This window comes from Sinocyclocheilus rhinocerous, unplaced genomic scaffold (genome assembly GCF_001515625.1).
Source record: "Sinocyclocheilus rhinocerous isolate Xijiao unplaced genomic scaffold, SAMN03320098_v1.1 scaffold95, whole genome shotgun sequence".
Classification (NCBI taxonomy): domain Eukaryota; kingdom Metazoa; phylum Chordata; class Actinopteri; order Cypriniformes; family Cyprinidae; genus Sinocyclocheilus; species Sinocyclocheilus rhinocerous.
The window spans coordinates 61,808-82,829 of NW_015662004.1; the positions used below are offsets into that span (position 1 = coordinate 61,808).

Here is a 21,022-nt window from a genome sequence, read left to right on the forward strand (position 1 = left end):
TCTATGTTAATGCGACAACACGCACAGCAGCCAATTAAATTGCTGTATTTGAGGCTTTATTTGCATATGTGACACAATGGTACGTTGGTGTATAGGGGTAGGCAACTTCAGTCTGTGAGAGCCTTTGTCCTGCAGAGTTTAGCTCCAACCCTAATCAAATACACCTGAACAAGCTAATCAATGTCTTCAGGATTAGTAAGGCTCTAGGGAAGTTTTTTTTTTTTTTTTTCAGGGTTGGAGCTAAACTCCAGGACAGCGGCTCTCTAGGAACAAACTTGCCTACCCCTGGTATATTTGTATACAAACATCAGACTTATTGTTTATTCATGAAGGATGTCATAATGGTAAACTGGTATGCATGTACCTAATCATCAGACGTTATATTTGTTCATGAGGGATAATTCATCGGTGTGTTGTGTGTGATGTCAGTCTTATGTCATGATTTGTCATGTCCTTTTTAGTTGTTTAGGTCAATGTTCTTTCTCAGATAGAAAAGTTTTAATTTTGCATTGTAACATTAATTAATTTACTCTAGCACATTAGATATCAGTGAAGCAATGCCGCAATGAACTAAAGAAAGGATTAATATGTGGGTAAATCTAGAAGTGAATCTGCTTTAAAAAAAATTACACATTTGAACATGGCCAGAATGTATGCCACATTGAGAAAAACGTTTAAATGTGTAGCCTTAACACTGTAAAACTGTGCATCTTTACATATACTAAAGAGTGTGTTATGTCTACATATACAAAAGAAACACATTCAAAAATGTTGCGTTGGACAGAATATAGAAGGACAGTGCATGTTGACACGGTCAAATTTCATGCGTTCTGTTTGAAGACTTTTGGCCCCGTCTACCTTCCATAGAAATTGAACACAAGCCAGGACCCTTTACCAAACGTCAATGCCTGACATTTCAGAGTCCAGATACCTTCCCAAAACAGCAGAAGCTGTTATAGCAGCAAAAGAAGAAATTAGGGTGCTATGATTTCTGCAATCCTCTCATAAAATTGGAATTTACTGTATACCTGTATGACTGCTATTTAAACATGAAGTCTGCTTGTTCTGTGTCTTTGGGTAAATGAGTGGTGCAGTTTCCTGTACTACACATACTCAAGCATGCATGACGTTCGTTGTGTTTTCAGCGTTCATCAGTGTGGCCAAGGATGGAGCACCCCATCCTCAGTTTTCAGGATTTCTCAGACATATTTTCTCTTTTTCTTAAAGTTCATACCCAAATGTCCTGCAGTGATTAGAATTAAAATGGATTTCTGATTCCGAGCCATTATTGATTCTCATATTGCACCCCGTTATGAATGTAAAACTGTAATTAATGTGTAATGGAGATACAGTGAGCCAATTTTAGACGTCATTTTGATTAATAGAATCCAATGCAAATGTTTCAAGTGCCAAAGATATACCCACAGGCTCATTAGAGCTTTCTGACTTATTTCTTTACTATATATTTTCAGTAGATTTATTTCAAAGTAAGGGGTTAGCCAGATTTGCTAACAGCTTGCACCAGTGCACACCCTCTTTTTTGCGTTAAAAAAAGGACCACTGTCAGGATTTACTAAAGATGCACAGTGAGAAATTAGTGATGAAAAGGCATGGGGACAGTTATTTTTGCAGCTGACCTTATTGCATATGCATTTGTATGAGTTTCCTTTTCAGACACAAAATTTATGGGAGAAGAGTATGAGTCATGCACGGTGATTTGAAGAAGAAAATCACAGTTTGCATTAATCATTATGGAAGTGCTAGTTTCCATAATGATTATTTATATCGAGTTCCATATCAATAATTGAGTTCAATATCAATAATGGTGATTGCGTTAATCATTATGGAAATGTGCTGAGTGGTTCTGTGTTCCTTAATTTGTGCATTGTCAGTAGATAACCCGCAGAAATCTCCACTTGGGGTTGGGGGGCAACTTACCCCAATAGGGGCCATCTTACCCCTCTTTTACTATTTTACATTCTGTGCTATATCAGTTTAATTCGCAAATGTTTCTATGTATTTTCGATAATAACACACTGGCTGATGCATCATCATCTTCATGCACATGTTAAACTTGTATTTAAATATGTTACAATTTAAAAGTAAATCCACATTGTTCTTTAGGGGTCCTCTTCCCCCATCTTGACCCTAATTTTTGTGTAAGTGCATACACTATAAAATAAAATGCTACCACAAGTTGTATTCTCTGCTAACCAGCTACTTCAGAGGACTGGAATAAACATTTTATATATTTTGTTAATAAGAAATTGTCAGACTCTGTTCCATGTTTTGTGTGTGTCTTGCTCCCCATGTGCCTTCCTATGCCCTTATTTGGTTAGTTTCCTGTTCCTGTCCTGATTAAGTTCATTTGTCCCAGGTGTTTCCCTTGATGTTTCATTGCTCCCAGGTGTGTCTCGTCATCCCCTCCTCCTGTCTGTATTTAAAGTGTTCCCAGTCCTCATGAAAATAAAGTCTTGTTAAAGTATTCTCCAACGTCTCCTCGTTCCTCTGAAGTGTATTGTGACAGAAATATTGATTGCAAACATACCTGTTGTATTCCAAAGTTATTTAATTAAATGTTCATAAAATTAATAGCAAAGATATTTGTAAATAAGATCACTTTTGAGAAATATACAAGATAATAATAGCTGCAATCACTGTGAAGCATACTGTACATATAATGTCCATTGACTGAATGTGTGTGTGTTGTACTAGACAAAGTGGTTTAATTGTGTTCAGTCTCCAGACCAGCAGGTTTAAAGCGTCAGAGTGGAGTGGATAGTGCAGAACAGTTCCAGATTGGGCAAAAAAGACATAAATAAGCTTCCTGTTCGTTTCAGCTTGCTGGCTGTATATACACACCATTATTTGTGCTCATGTTGTCAAACCTTTAGCACTATTTTAAAGAAAATGGTACAACTGGATTTGTTGACAGAATCTATCTATCTACCTATAGCACACTATATCCTTTATAATATAGAGTTGCTTTGCATTGGCGTGCTGATGACCCTGTCTGGGTTTATTGTCCAATAATGTCTGCTTATATTATTATGCCTTATTTATTTCTGTAAAATAGGCTTGTACAACAATGTTTTGTGTGCAGTCAGTGAAAGCTTTACCATATACTGTGACTAAACCAAAGGTTGGTAAACAGGTTTGTTCCGATTTGTGTTTGGAATTCATTCTTCACTGAACTTGAATCCTGAGTGCTATCCGTAGCTCTTGCTCATTTACCCAGTTACCAGGACAACCACACTGGCCCTAGTAACTACACTGGTTTCCATGGGAACTACTGCAGACTAGTCTCTTCATTGTCAGTGTCAGGAATTAGAAAACAGGAGAAAACATTGCCCAAGTGTCATGCAGTATATACCTGTGAAGAGTGTTTAGCTACAGTATTTTGACCTTTTTTTCAGTTTCCATTGACATAATGCCCCTCTACCAAAGCCTAGTGAGCTGCATACAGTATCACAGATGCATGATTATGCTTGTAAGGCAGCTTATTTTTGGTCAAATTCTATAAGGCAGCATTGCACGTATTCTTTAAACAGAAGTCAATCCAATAATGCATTATGATGAGCTCAGTGAAAAAATCTATCCGTGATAGCAGTTGAAGAGAAATGTCAATTATAAATAAACATATCATTCATTAAAATCCATCAATAAAAAAAAAATCATTCTTGAAGTATGGCCTTGTTCATATTACGTCTGCTAGGGGTAAGAGAAAAAAACCAAAAGGGACCAAAGAAAACACAATAAATGTATAAGGTAAATTTATTGTAAATCACAGAAGAAGAAACAACAATAAATTAGTAGAATTCATTAAAGGGACCCATGTCCCAAACAAGATAAGATAATAATAAAGCAGTTCGTTTAATAAATATAAAGAAATAAATCAATAAAGTGGTATGTTTCGTCAGAAAGACCCAAGGCCCAAAATAACAAACAAGCAAAAGAGTCTAATGAAATAAAACGGCAACTTAAATAACCTATCACAAATAAAAATAAAAATAAATACAATCAACCTTACCTAACTACACTTAGCAAAAACATAATATAAATGAGTTTCAAACAACAGGGCAGGTCTCTCCTTTATTACTACCACATTCTAAATTAAACAAACGATCGAAAGAAACACTCAAAGACAACATTTTGGTCTGGCGGCTGGCAGGAAGTCTGGACCAGTGCGACCGGCCCAGAGTCGCAACAGCTTCCCTCTGACGAGCGGAAGAGGCACTTTAAAAGGACCGCTTGCTGATCACCCAATTACCGCTGGCAGGCGGCAGCACAATTGACAAATCAGCGGCGATCTGAAACTCAAAAGGACAACATCGGAGAGCATACACACATACTATGAAAACACAATGAAAAATAAACATCATAACGTATGACACATAGTAAGCTGTTCTCTACGTGTACAGTTTGTAAATAAGCTGTAGGTCACGTCAAATGTTTTGTCAGGAATAAGTCAGAGGATGTTCAAATATATATATACAGCCATGTGAAAAAGAAAGGACACCCTGTTGAATTCCATGGTTTTCCGTATCAGGACATAATAAAAAATAATCTGGTCCTTGGCAAATTTGGACAATTAACCCTCAGATGAACAACAACACATGACATATCACACTCTGTCCTTATTTATTTAACAAAAACTAGGCCAAAATGGAAAAGCCATGTGTGACAATCTAAGGACACCCTTACTGTTAACATGGGAATTAAGAGGGTAAATAACGGTCAGGAACTGCTAATCAAATTCCTTTCATTCACTGATCATCAACAAGTGTGAGCACCTCTATAAAAGCAGAATTTTTGGCAGTTTGCTGGTCTGGAGCCTTCAGGTGTGTGTTAACACAATGCCAAAGAAGAAAGACATCAGCAATGATCAAACAGTTGTTGCTGCCATCAATCCGGGAAGAGTAATATGGCCATTTCCAAACAAGTTGAAGTCCATCATTCCACAGTGAGGAAGATTATTCACAAGTGGAAGACATTCAAGACAGACACCAATCTTCCCAGGAGTGGACGTCCCAGGAAATTCAGCCCATGGTCAGACCGTACAATACTCTGAGAAACTGCAAAAAAACCCAAGAACTACACCTCAGACTCTACAGGCCTCAGTTAACATGTTAAATTATAAAGTATAAAAAATACCAGACAAGTATGGCATGTTTGGAAGGTTTGCCAGAAGACAGCCTCTTATCTCTGAAAAGAACATGGCAGGATAGCTTAGGTTTGCAAAGCTGCATCTGAACAAACCATAAGACTTCTAGAACAATGTCCGTTGGATAGACGAGACCAAAGTAGAGATGTTTGGCCATAATACACAGCGCCACGTTTGGTGAAAACCTAAAGAGCATATGAGCACAAACACCTCATACCAAAAGTCAAGCATGCTGGTAGAGGGCTGATGATTTTGGGCTTGTCTTGTAGCCACAGGAACTGGGCACCTCACAGTCATTGAGTCAACCATGAACTCCTCTGTATACCAAAGTATTCCAACTATAGGCCAACCCTCCGACAGCTAACGCTTGGCCAAGACTGGGTCATGCATAGGGTGACCATACGGGCCATTTTTACGGGACGCACCCTTGCCAGGATTTCTATATTGCCTAAAATATCCAGGTTTTGGTTGTTTGCACTGTGCAGATCGATTGTTGTATGACATTATTTCACGAGAGCTATAGAGAGCAGAGCAGACGGCTCCTTATGCTTTCAAATAGCTCTCGCGGTACTTTGGTGTCATACAACGATCGGTGCGCAGCTTCAAGTCAAACGAACACGTGCGCGTATTTGCATCGCTTTGATCGTTCTCACTCGCGACACGCTACGATTGGTCGATTATGTACAATACCTGCATGTTATTGGTCAAACTACTTTGAATGTTTTAGGCAATATAAAAAAATCATGGCCAGGACGTGTCCCATATGAACGACACATATGGCCACCCTAGTCATGCAACAAGACAGTGATCCCAAGCACACCAGCAAATCTACAACAGACCGGCTAAAAAAAAGAAAAGAATCAAGGTGTTACAATAGTCCAGTCAAAGTCCAGACCCCATCCTGACTGAAATGCTGGGGAAAGCTGTGCATAAACAAATGCCCATAAGAAGAGTGAGCCAAAACTCCTCCAGAATGATGTGAGAGACAGATAAAGTCATACAGAAAATGATTATTTCAAGTTACTGCTGCTAAAAGTGGATCTACAAGCAACTGAATCATAGGGTGTCCTGAATTTGTCACACATGGCTTTTCCATATTGGATTTATTGTTGCTAAATAGATAGCGACCCGGTGTGATATGTCATGTGTTTTTATTCATCTGAGGTTTTATTTTCCAAATTTTAAGCCCTGCCAAAGACCAGATTATTTTTTTTTATTATGTCCTGATATGGAAAACCAGGGGTGCACATAAGTGGTCTGCAGGTCCGCATGCGCGACCAAAATAAGAAATGCGCTGTGTAAATAAGTTCAGAGCGCGCGTTTGCATACCGACATGGTTGACAGCTGTTAATGCACAGTTAACATTTTTGATGGACAAACTGTACTGTATACGATTTCTATTCAAACTGAAAGCATAAATCTAAGCTCCCCGCTACCGTTTTCAAAGCACAATGCAAAACTGTGACATTTCATTCACTGACGCTACAGTCGGCAGCGCTAAACCCGGAAGCGCACATACTTACTCGCCGGCAACCCGCCAAAATAAAAGCTTTATGATTTTCAGTTTGAAAATGATGAAAGTTCAAATTAAAATAATAAGAATAATAAAAATATTAGCATTTTATTTTTAAGTTTTCTATAAAATAATTGTATTTTATTAAAATAAAAAAAAATAGTTTTATCACCCTTTATTTTTTTCTTTTTTTTTTTTTTTTTTTACTAAATAAAGTGCAATAATTTTGTCACTATTATTAATTTATTTTTTATAGTTATATTTGATGGGTCTCACTATGTGCCGTGTGAGGACCAAACCAAATCTCCAGGTTCTCATATGAGAACCAAGCTGAAAAACTTATTTGCACCCCTGTGGAAAACCATTGAATTCAACAAGGTGTTCTTTCTTTTTCACATGACTCTCTCTCTCTTATTTATATATATATATATATAAATCTTGTGTTTAGGACTTTTATGTTGGAATGTATTCCCTATTGATTCTGTGTACAGTTCCTTGTTTAGTTCCTGTATCCCTGTCTGCCTTGTTTGTTGCCATAGCAACCCCTTGCTATTTTCCATGCCAATTAATCACCTACACCTGTTCCTCGTCAGCCCTGGAGTGTCAGGAGTGTGACAGCAAAAAAAAAAAAAAAGTGTGCTACTGTACATCTCAAAAAGGCTTGATACAATAAATAAATAAATAAAAGTTGGGCAGTAACTGGGCAGTGCTTTGTTGAACTGAGGGAAATGATGGAGTTATTTAGACCTGATAAAAGAGGGTGAAAATAATTAAGGTGGACTGGACAGAGGCAGTGGAAGTGCCTCTTCACTAAAACAATGCAAGCCTTGATACAGAGCTCTGACGGGAAGTACCTGACGTTCTCGACACAAGCTTCGAAGCCTTGGTATCAGGAGTAACATCGCTAGTTATATGTGCAGCAGCAGCATGTCTGTGGATGTACTGGCAGTAGCAAATCAGCAGAAGCGTAGCACATCTACTGCACCAAGACCAAATACATTAACATTGCCAAGTCCTTAACCATGCCAGTCTCTCCAAGAGTCATGACAGAAATGATATACTTTAAAATATTATGCATAAGTGCAAACTAAATGTAATGTTTTTGGACACTTAAAATGGACAGTTCGCCACAGATTTTTCATTTTGTAGATTAAATTCATATTAAATGCAATTAGTTAAAATATTAGAAGTGCTTTTTTTACCCACTTAAGTAGGACTTAAGTACATCTTTGTTTGTAATTTATATAATTACATCTATTGTCTTTGAAATATGGTTATGTGTATTGCCAAATGTACTGACAAGCATTTTTGGTAAACTAATTTGAGTAAATATTTCATAAATAATCATTTGATCAACCAATAAAAAATCCTTATTTAGTGATCACAAAGGATTTTTAATTTCCAGTCATGGAAATTAATTGATCAAAATATGTGGGAACCAAGCCATTTTCCAATTTATGTTTTTTTTTATATGTGAACAATGAAAGATTTCACATTTGAATTCATACCTGTCTGACAAAAACTCTGATGTCAGTGTGCATAATGTCAATAATGACAGCTCTCAAAAAGAAATGTTTATATGAATATATATATATATATATATATATATATATAGTATGTGATGGATTGAACATATGTCCACACAAAAACATGCACTGACTGTCAAAATCCTGAAAAAATCCTTGCAGAAAATATCTTTCAAAATTCTCCTGGCTTCTTAGGAATTAATGAGAGAGATGCAACCAAATTTTTCATTTCGTGTTACAGTAGCTCTTGACCTTAGTAATCCATCTTTTTTTTCTGAAAAAAGGAAAGTGAAATAAAATGACATACGAGGATAGGGAAAGCTCCAATTATTGTGCAGATGAATGTATCTTGTGACGGTTTAGTTTGGCTTAGCTATTTTCGGAATGATACCATACCCACCGTCTTCATTAAGTGTCTGCCATTTAAATCAGTGGGCGCTAAAATGGATTGACAACAGATGATGAAAGGATATGACTGTTAACACTGTTGCTTAGTAACACAATCAGCCTCTGAAATAAGAGCCAATGGCTCCTTTGCATTTTTCAATGGAAGGTGAGAGTACAATTGGTTGCCACCATGCACAAGAAGCTTGTGTGAATTATAACCTCTGTACTGTATGTAGTACAATACTGTTGCTACTTCAGTGTATCAATGTTCTGAATTTAAACACAAAGTAAGAAATATTTTCTTTTTAGGATCACGTTACAGTTATGCATAATGCATCATATAAATTTTGTTGAGTTAATATTTTGTACTTTGTGTGTGTGTGTGTGTGTGTGTGTGTGTGCGCGCGTGCGTGCGTGTGTGTGTGTATCATAAAATCATATGAGCATCAAGATGAAATGGTTGGCATTCTGCGCTGTGCAAGATGACCAGCAGATGGCGCCATACACAAAGAATTTGAAATTATATTTTGGCATGTCCATTTTACAACATACTGTGGACATTTACACTTTCTTTACATAACAAAATAAACCATTTGAAAGCAAAGAGGGCTTTTGTTACACAATGTAACAAAAAAAAAAGTTTATCTTTTTTATGGTTCTGTAATTCTGTGGTGCTAATTATTAATGAGCTATTTATTTTCACGCAGCATCAATATTTCGGTGAATATTTAGGTCAGGTAAATGTTCAGTTCCCCTTCTAGGACAGTGTTTCCCAACCACTGTTCCGCGACATGTTGTCAGGTGTGCCGTGGAAAATTTTCATAACTTCCTATCTCTATTATGTTTTGTATTATTTTAAATCAGTGCTATTGGTCATTGTTATGTCTGTTTGTAGGTTTTAGAAATATTAAACCAATGAATAGCATTCAAAGACCTTGTGACTAAACCTTGTTACTCCATTGGATCCTCAAACTGTCAGCAAAACCTCAACTCCACCCACCTCCTTTTAGATTGATACGCCGCGCACAGTCTGGACTGGTTGTGGGCAGATCTCTGCTTCTTAAAGGGTTAGTTCACCCAAAAATGAAAATTAGGCTGCGTTTTACTCACCCCCGAGGCATCCTAGGTGTATATGACTTTCTTCTTTCAGACGAATCCAGTCGGGAGTTATATTAAAAATTGTCTTTGATCTTTCAAGCTCTATCATTTCAGTCATTGCTTCAGTCCAAAAGAAGAATCAGATGCAGTCAAAAAAGGTGAAGGCTGATTTTAAAAAGATTAAAATTTAATAAAAGTTTAACTAGCATTAATTACATTTATTAGTAGGTTACATTACGTTGTGTATGGGTTCAGGTTTACTTGTGTCGCTATGGCAGCTTGTTTCCGCCATGGAATAAAAAGTACATGTAATTTGCAGCTTTTTATCTTACAATTCTGACTTTTTTTTCTCAAGAATTGCGAGATATAAACAATGCGAGTTATTTTACACATGCTCCAGCTACATTTTTATTTCCATAATTTTGAATTACTTCTGTATAAAACAGTTTATAATGACCCAAAGACGCAGGATCTTTATTATACAACTCTTAGACAACATGGCGGATGACAACAGTTTCCAAGGTATAGGATTGGTTAATAAAATGTTTAAGGTGGGACTTAACAAAGGTGTATTTGCATGCACATTTCAGATATCTACAAAGGAATTTTGACTAGTCACATTATTAATTCCAGATATCTACACTGAAATTATTCCTAGTCACGAAGCTAAATGCAGATATCTCCAAAGAAAGATCGTCCTAGTCAAAAATCAGATTGAGATATCCATAATTAAATTGCAGATATCTAGAATTATGCCTAGTACAAAATCAATTATAGATATATTTAATTACAATTTCTACTAGTCAAAACTCTTTTGTAGATATCAGAAAATATTTTCCAATGGAAGTCAATGGAGCAATATGACTAGTCATAATCACATTGTAGATATCTTAATTTCAATTACGACGAGTCAAAATTGCAGAATAGATATCTGGAATTGGAATTTTGACTAGTCAAAACTAAATTATGACTTGTAACAGCAAGGAGTATTTAATGCTAAAACTGCTTGCCATATTCGTGTTAGTCAGAACTATACCTGCTTAAATACCTAACTCTGCATGTCAACCACATGGAAACAATCCATGAATCATAAAACGCCAAAGAGGGTGTACAGAGTTTTCACAATCTACCACCACAACCATGGGTTAGACTCATAACACAACAGCACCCATGTCAATCACACGGGTACATCTATAACATTTACAAAAGTCATTTTTTTCTGATTTCACATATTTAATTATCATAAATACAGGTCATTCTCTCAGTTAAATGAAGTCATGAAAAAATAAATAAATAAATAAAATAAGTCTATCCACAAATGTACACTCAGAAACTCTAGCTCAGTGGTTCTCAAATGGTTGGTTTCATGCAGTTCTGGCTCACAGACAACAGAGAAAATACAATGCTAGCTCTGGAGGCTCTGGAGAGAGAGAGAGAGTTAAACTACAAAGCAAATATAATAGTGTAGTTCAGATATAAATCGATGCTTCCCATTTCTTGTTGTTAAAGTCAACAACTGTGCATACAATATTTCAAAAAATATATATAATAATAATTAATTTGTGGCCACAGAAACTTGAAAAAACATTAAGAAACCAAACGCTCATTTCATATTTCATATTCATATTCAGCGTGTTGTTGGGCCTATACAATTTCATACTGATATTACAGGGGCAGCGCTAGGGGTGGGCTAAGGGGGCTGAAGCCCCGAATGTTTTCACTATGCCCTGTATGAATCATCACTGAATTTTCATGCACATTAAAATAACTTCTATTAGTACTGCAGATTTGCTCTCTGCTCATCCAACACTGTCTACTTGCATTGTCATTCATTCCCGACAAGACCCAGTGTAATATTCAGTTCCCGGTGAAAAGCTGTTCCAGCGGGTGGAGTTTACATTAATATTCATTAGTTCCCGTATTGTGGATGTGGCATTGAGACAACACGCAAACGAATAAAACTGAAAATATTAGTGCACGCTCCTCAAATCGCAGCTTGTTTAATGGATTATTTTGAAAAGGTAACGAAGTTTCAATGTTAAGCATTAACATTTCAATAATTATCTCAGACACCAGATACTCACTTAATTTTGCATTGCTTTATTCCACATACACATATTGTTTTGAAAGTTTCCTTGTCTTTTCAATTTGAGTTATATTCAGAAAGCAATTACTTCCGTACTTCTCATAGTAACATTTAATGAATGCAATTAATATTTATATAATCTTCAACAGAATTTCCATGTTCCAAAGAGTCCAAATAAAAGACTTACCAAAATAGATAACATTTCATTTGTTAACCTGCATGTCATGCTACTATTAACCAACATCAGAGAACTGTGAACATGAAAGTTGGTTCTGAAATATTAACTTTAATTAATCTCAGAAGATATTAATCTCAGGAGGAGTCAGAAATGGTTTCATTGTACAGTATGTATGCTTGTAAAATGTGGAAAACACTTTTGAATAAAATGTTCAAATGTTATACATGATTAACGCAACACTGTGGATCATGACATTTTGGATGCTTTTACACACCATTCTTAAACATATGACATGAAAGTAGGTTGATTCAGTGCAAAATATGGTCAAAGAACAGACACAATGTATACTTATATATGATCATTATAATATTTATTAGTAGTAGCAGTTCTTTCTCACATTCCCTAAACTGTTACGCAATACTCTGTTTTTTTGCTCTGTATTTGACTGTTAAATAAATAAAATAATAATGAAAAGAACATGACATATGCTTTTGCAGGTCAATTTTAAAGGGACAATTCGTTCAAAAATAAAAATTCACTCACTCTCATGTTGTTTCAAGGTTGTATGGCTTGTATGATTGAGAAATGTGTGAGTGTTTTTGTTCATACGGGTGAGTAAATATTTTAGTTGTCATTTTTGGGTGAAGTTATACCTTTGTTCTAGTATAATCTATTAGTACTTGGAGATTGATTCCCAAACAGGTGAATGTGGAAAGATTTTGATGTTTTTAAAAAAAGCTTAACATAATAATAATAATGTGACATTTGCACATTTAATGCACATTAATTTATGTGACTTTAATTATAATACTACATGATATCCAGTAGCTACAATATGAACAAAAAAAAAAGAACACAGGATACTCACACCAGGCTTGCTTATACATTTTATTAGGCCACAGACATATTTGTAGAGGTTTATTTCAAGCATTGTTATAAACACACTGCATTACTAGTCACCAATGACAACTAGGCAGGCTACTAATCAAACTACTCCAAAATTAGAGTAAATAACAAAGAGTAAAGTCAAATTCAAACATATAGACTTGAATAATATCCAAGAAAACAGGAAAACACATGTAGCAAAGGTTGACATGAACAGTTCCAGACAATGGAGAACAAAATGGGCTATCACTCAAATAGGGCAACTAACGAGGGGCAGACAGGTGAGGAGGATAACTAAAAACTAGGAACACCTGGAACAAATGGAACTGAATGTGGACAGGAACCGGAAGGACCAAATACGGGCATAAAGAAACAGGAGGCAGGAACACAGGGAAAACAAAACAAAACGTGACAATAACAGCTCAGACTATTTATCATATTACACAAACTATGCATTGTTTTGACACTGTTGCAGTTAATGCTTTAATGCTTAACATTAAAACTTGAAGCTGCGATTTGAGGAGGGAGCACATATATTTTTTGTTCCATTCGTTTGCACGTTGTCTCGAGGACCAGCCCACAATATGCCAATAAATGAATATTCATGTAAATTTGCTGCGTCACGCGGATACGTTGTTTTTGTTCAAATCAAAGCGTAAACAACGTGTCAGCGTGACGCAGCTGACACAGAAGAGCATACGCTGTTTGCGTTCAGTGGATACTCTCCAAAATGGCAGCAGGGTGACGCGGAAGAGACGAATTGTTGAATGAAGTCGTTATTTTTGGTTTTCTTTGCATGCAAAAAGTATTCTCGTAGCGTCGTAAAATTACGGTTGAACCCTTGACGTCACATGGATTATTTTACAGATCTCCTTGCTACGTTTCTGGACCTTGATCGTGGTAATTACACTACTGTCTATGGGAGGGTCAGAGAGCTCTCGGAATTCATCAAAAATATCTTAATTTGTGTTCCGAAGATGAATGGAGGTCTTACGGGTTTAGAATGACATGAGGGTGAGTAATTAATGACAGAATTTTCATTTTTGGGTGAACTATCCCATTAATGCTAAATTTCAGTGAGTGGGTGGTTTATGCTGATTCTCCTTCTGTTTAAAGCATACATGTTTTCAAACTTGCCCTGAATGACACGCAGTATTGTTTTCCGATATTCACTGGATAAGAAGTAATAGATAATTGGGTCAAGGCAGCTATTTAGAGCAGACAATAGCAAGGCACTCTCATTTAAGATGTGCAACAATTGTTAGATTTGAAGATCTCCGATCACATTCATCTGAGCCAGAACGTACGGTATTCGTATCGCATGGTAGGGCAAGAAACACAAAGTAAAAATGGCCGGTACTAAGAAAATCTTCATGATTACCCTTTTTTTGTGACTCTGTGCCTTAGGGTCACCATTACCCATGGACATAGTCTTGAGTTTCTTAGTGATCTTCACATAAAAACAAAGAAAGGCTACATAAAAAACAAGGAAGAGCACCACTGTAGTCAGGTTAATGGTCCCACCGACAGGCCCCTTGCTGTGGAAGTGGAAGCAAACCTTGTCACACGGATGTTTTTGACTGTTGCTTGTAAAAAAGGGAATCACTCCTGAGATGAGGATCACCCAGACGATGTAGCTTGCCATGTGGCTCCACTTTGTCTTCTGTATTCGAAAGACCCAAACGGGCTTGATGATTTTCAAGTAGCGATCAAGACTGATGAGGCTGAGAAACAGGATGCTGGAATACATGTTGATGTAGAAGAAGATGCCCACCACCTTGCACAAGTAGAAGGGACCTTTTTTGTTGTGGTAGTAAACTCGCAGGGGCAAGCACATGACCAGGAGGGTGTCCGCTAGGGCAAGGTGCCGCATGTACACGGTCATGGAAGAGTCTGTCTGTCGCCGAAGGAAAAATATGTAGAGCGTGACAGTGTTACAGAGCAGACCAATGCAACAGATGATAATGTAGCCAATGGGCAAGAATGGTGACAATATGCCATCATGAATCTGACAGGACACATTGGTGGTTAAATTGTCTTCCTGCATCATTGTGATGGTCAAAAATCGGTGTACACTTGCTGACTGCTCCTCAAAGTCTTGACATACAGTGATTTTCGGTGTTCCTAATGAGGCATGTGAGGAAAAGGTTTAAAAATGGTCTGTATTATGACAGGTTCTTACTTGATCTACTGTAAGTATTTCTACAACTTGTTGAATTGCTTTTGAACAAATGCTAAGATCCCAAGAAAAGAAAAATACTCTTACCTGTGTAGCTGGTTTGCTTGTGCTTGAGCAAGTGACTAGATGCATGCCGGTTCAGAAACTCCAGTACCTATGCAGGAAACTCTGCTCGCATGTGACGTTGGACCCTGGTTGCTGTGGTTGACACGACTGCTAACCTCAGTAGAAATGCAGAGCAGTGCTAGATAAGCCAAGCAAAATTCGCTTCCATTCTCAGAGCACAGGAAATATCCCTTGTCACACGGATGTTTTTGACTGTTGCTTGTAAAAAAGGGAATCACTCCTGAGATGAGGATCACCCAGACGATGTAGCTTGCCATGTGGCTCCACTTTGTCTTTTGTATTCGACGGACCCAAACGGGCTTGATGATTTTCAAGTAGCGATCAAGACTGATGAGGCTGAGAAACAGGATGCTGGAATACATGTTGTTAGTTTCTTCATAAAAGTTTTATGAATAAAAAATTTTATTTATTCATTCTTGTTTTATTACTCTTTTGTTAGAGAATTGCAGTACAAACTAGTTTTGAAAATGTATGAAGAAAATATGAGTGGTGTGAGTTTTCATGGTGATTGTTTACTGGAACAAGTTAAGTCTCTTTGATATTCCACTCTCTAGATCAGGGCTGTCCAAACTCGGTCCTGGAGTGGTCAAAAATCGGTGTACACTTGCTGACTGCTCCTCAAAATCTTGACACAGTGATATTCAGTGTTCCTAATGAGGCATGTGAGGAAAAGGTTTAAAAATGGTCTGTATTATGACAGGTTCTTACTTCACTACTGTAAGTATTCCTACACTCTAAAAAATGCTGGGTTATATTTAATCCAGCATTTTTTAGAGTGTACAACTTGTTGAATTGCTTTTGAACAAATGCTAAGATCCCAAGAAAAGAGCCCTCCAGGACCGAGTTTGGACAGCCCTGCTCTAGATCTAGATGTCCAGTCCTGTTCCTGGAGGAGGTTTGCCACTGTTCTGCAGCGTTCAGCTCCAACCCCAATTAAACACACCTGGACCAGTTAATCAGGGTTTTATTAGGCATGCTAGAAACTTCCAGGCAGGTGTGCTGAGGCAAGTTGGCGCTGAACTCTACAGGACAGTGGCTCTCCAGGATCGTTTGGACAATCCTGCTCTTGATATGACAGGGATCTCCAACCCTGCTCCTGGAGAACTCCAATGCATAAAATAAACAAAATGCAACCACATACTTACCTACATACATAAATAAATGTGTTACAAAGTACAATGGGTACCAGTGTGATACTAGTACTACTGTGGTAGTATGCATGTAGTAGGCTACTGACCCTTATATTCGATAAGTCCACAATAATTTTATATTCTGAAGCACTGAGCCTGCACATAAATTTACAAATAAGATTTTGTACAACTGTATTGACTCCCGCAATCACAAACATTTCACTTGCACTATGTCATCTAGGTCTCTTTAATAAAATTATTGTTGCATCATTGTAAGCTACATCTCTGTGAGTTTTATATTCCATAATTTAACCACAAATGTGCAGTATACAGTGTACAACATGCTTTAAACAAAGACATATTCACTTCATCTGAACATGCACTAAACTTACATAAAAGTACAGTATGTTAGCCTGTAATATGCATCATGCCCCATTGCCTTTCAGTGTCTTCTTCTTCTGTCATGTGCTCAGTAATAAAATGTCCAAGATATTTTACTTTCACACACACAGTAAGATTCTTATCAGATAATTTAAAGCCAGAAAGTTTAGACATGTATCCTATTTAGTTCTACAGATCATAACACTCTTACTAGCATTTCATATAATACTATCTTCAAAGCCATACACAGAACACATGGAAGTTGTTGGAGGCCAGCACTAGTGGACTGAAGACAATATCATTTGCATACATAATTTAAGTCACTAAAATATAGTACAAGGATCAACAAAACACATAAGTACTGAAGAGTTATATACGTGTTTATCATTTCCTGTAATGCATATGTACACAGGTCACGGCATGCCATGTTTAGCTTTAAAACCAAGCCTGTTATCTGCAGAATTAACTCATTTATCCTATCCAGCAAAATCTTTTCTAAAACTTGACAGAATACTGACAAAAGCTATGGACCTGTAATTATCTGTTGATGTTGTTGTTTTTTAGCTTTGTCTTTAATAACTTGCCACTAACAAAACAGATAGCATTGAGTCTGGAAACATAAAACACCAAAAAGGGTGTGCAGATCATACAGAATCTACCACTACAAACATGGGTTACACAACATCACCCATGTCAACTGCACGGGAACTATTACAATTGGGTAAATCCATAACATTTACAAAAGTCATTTTTCTTATTTTACATACAGTATTTAACTATCATAAATTCAGGTCATTCTCTCAGTTAAAGAAAGTCATGAAGGATAACTAAAAAGTCTATCCACAAATGTACACTCAGACACTCTAGCTCAGTGTTTCTCAAATGGTTGGTTGAACCAACCACCAGTAGGAAAGACATATGTTGTGTCAAGATCAATGACAGACGGACTGATTATTTCAGTCAGACCAAAGGAGTCCGTCAAGGCTGCAGCCTCAGCCCAACTCTTTTTAATATCTATATTAAGGAACTGGCATCAGCACTCGATATTGTCTGATTTTGCTCAATTATGTACGTGAAAATATTACCTATAAAGCCACAGAAGAATTGTTGTGCGTCTCCTAATAAAACACAAAAGGTGTTTGACTGAAGCAGCACTGCACAGACCGTTCTGTGTGTGACATCAAAGTACCGCGAGAGGGATTAGACAGCATTTAAAAAAAAAAGTGTTTTGATGTCAAATAAGTCTGTTGCTGTTTTGCTTTTTTTGTTAAAGCAGTGTTGCTGTTGTAAAAGTTATACAGCTACAGTTGTGTTGCTGGGTTTTAAAGCAGGTTTGATTTTGTTTCTTCCTTATCACTCTGTATTTACAGGATTTCACTGTTCGCTCTGTTCAAATGTGCAAGAATGGCAACACATATATGTGTGCACACACTGTCAGAATTGTGTGAGATGACTACCATCCTGCTTTTGTGGGGCTGGGTAGGGGTGTTAAATCATTTGGTTTTGTTTTGTTTTTTCCCCCATAGGTTTTTAACATTCTAAATGCTCTTTATTCCAAAGATACTACAAGCTAGTCAGTGTATTCAGTAGGTGTAATGCATTCTATGTTGCTTCAAAAGTATTGCAAGTATTACATACAACAATAAAACAGTGCATTGACATAAAAAAGGAAATTTACTTTTGGTACTTATGTACTTTTAAAAGCAAGCACTTCTGTACTTTTACTTAAGTAAAAATCTGTCTTTACAACTTTTACTTGTAATGGAGTAATATTTGACCAGCAGTATCTGTACTTTCACTCAATTAAAAAATATCTAATTTTGATATAATTTTTTTTACTGGGTTTTTATTTGAAAGTCTGTTATTTAAGATCTGTTTGGTCCATCTTCCTATGGAAAGTTTATTTTCATTCCACTAGGTGGCAGTAAACAGGAGGGAAAAAATAAATGTCTTTATATCATTAAAAAATGACCTTATCTTCAGACCTTATTATGTTATTTTATGTAACACAAATCCAAAAGTGATGGTATGGACAAGAAAGCTGAGGATCTAAGCTTTCAAATAACACCATATATTTCTAGTTTACTGCTCCACAACTTGTTGATTTTTTTTTTACAATAAATTTGATGACTGCAGAGCTGAAGAGGTTAAATTTGCTTTGGCTTCAGTACAGTAGAAAGAAGGGAATTATACCTCCTACAAGAGGATTTGAGGATTTTGCAGGAGAAAAACAAAAGTTTTATACAAATACTGAATGGATTACATACATTACATACAAGCCCGCAAACAGCGCTCCCTGAAAAGCTGCCACTCAGTTGATCGTGATCTCACAAAGTTGCGTTATAATGAATCTCTCTATACTGCACAATTAATGTTTTATTTACATCGTTATAATAAGAGGGTTTTTGAGCTTGTAGAACTGAACACTGGACAAAAACTCTGGCGTTAAAGAAAGATTGGCTTTATTGTTCAATGCCGTAAAAAAAAAACCTCTGTAAATAGAAACTATTTACGCTCTCCGGAGCGCAAACACAAATACGCACTGGATACAGCTTAATCTGAGGGTCCTCTTGCTTTCTTTAGCATTTGCTTTCTCTATCACCCCCGTAAAACCGGGCCTGAAGGGATTATATTTGGGGATGCTTGGCATCAAACTGTTGGACAGCGGGTTCTCTCTCTCTCTCTTACACGCACAAAGATATTTAACTAAGCGACTTTATCAATAAAATAGTTTCGGGAAAGTCGGCCTTACGCGAATAATTCACATTCACATGTGTTCTCTTCAGCTCTCTCTTCAATAACGGCATACGGCTCAATCCTCCGTTTTTAGATCTAAAATTATGCTTTGGAATTATTAGTAATGCAGGCTCGGGATGTTAGTAAAAAGATGCTAAATTAGTTGTTTCGCAAGTATCGTGCTTTTTCGATACTTGCGTGAGAATGTATCCACTCACTACCATATTTTCTTATGGCGCGTGTCTGCTGCTGCAGCGAGAGAACTGCACTCAATGCCACTCAAAACACTGAACACCGAGCGTGAGCGGCAATGAGCGGAGTTCTCTCGCTACAACGGACACGCGCCGTCGATGATGGGTGGGAAAAGGTAGAATTACAACAAAGAATCAAGACCTTCACACAACAGTATGGGACACCATTAAAGGAGAAGCTACATTACAGTAGATTATGGACTTGCGAAGCAACAAAAGAAGTGGGTATACTAAGGGTATACGCAAATTTTGATCCTTAAAAGTCGTAATACACAAACAGTCCAGGGAAAAAAGCAAGCATACAGCGTATACTTCCGTATGGCCCCGACTACACCACTGGTCCACACATGCCAATGTATGCCAAAGAGAGGAAGCGACTAAATTGTTGACTATAAGAGTCCGCCCTCTATAGCACATATTCAGTATTAACCATTTCCATTTATCTAAGTGCCCTTTAACTTTTTCCAACACCCTCTCCCAATTTTTCTGCAAAAAACTGTCATCTCCCAAATAGACTAAATATTTTATACCTCCCTTTCCCCAACACAACCCATCAGGAAGGCAAGGTATCCCATCAGTCCATTGACCTAACAATAAAGCATCACCTTTTCTCCAGTTAACCTTAGCAGAAGACAATACTCTAAAATCTTTGAGTAAGTTAAGCAAAGTCTGTACATTACTCTGTTTATTGATCAATACAACAATATCTTCAGCATAAGCTGACAAACAAACATTATTATTACAATTTGGTAAACACAAGCCACATAAATTCATTCTTATTTGTTGAAGAAATGGCTCAATAGGCAAGGAGTACAACATTCCAGACAAGGAACAAAGATACCTCTAAGAACCTCAAAGGGCCTGTTTACACCTGGTCATTTCATGCATTTTTGCTGATCGGATATCTATCTGATTTGTTAAAACGTTTCCATTTACACTTGGCCACATAAATGTGTCGTCGCAAAACGGATATAAATCGGATCTTCAATTCCCGCGCTATATTTAAATTTAACGGAGTTCACGTCAACGAAATCAAAAGATAAGCGCTGCATTTTATTAATTATCAGCTCATTTCAAGATCAAAGACCGCAATAGAAGAGCGCGTGGCATCAGCACTGGAAAGATAGGTTAGTCACACTACTTTTAATGAAGTGCATTAGCGCAGTCTGACTAATGTCATATAGCCTATAACATGCTTTCATACATTTATTATTTTAACATTTTGGGAGGAGTAAAATTTACATATGTGGTTTCAACAACCAGATGCATTTACACTTGTCCAGTTTCGTCTGTAAAGTGACCACCAGACCACCTCCTAAAGTGGTTTGAGCGATCGGATTTATATCTGTCTCGAATGCGTTTCGGAGGGCATTTACACCTGG

The 21,022-nt window shown here is 37.0% G+C and overlaps 1 pseudogene; it reads right to left on the reverse strand.

Moving 5' to 3' along the window:
* Positions 1–13,903: 13,903 nt before the first annotated feature.
* Positions 13,904–21,022, reverse strand: part of LOC107727246 (probable G-protein coupled receptor 34) — a 10,044-nt pseudogene continuing 2,925 nt past the window's right edge.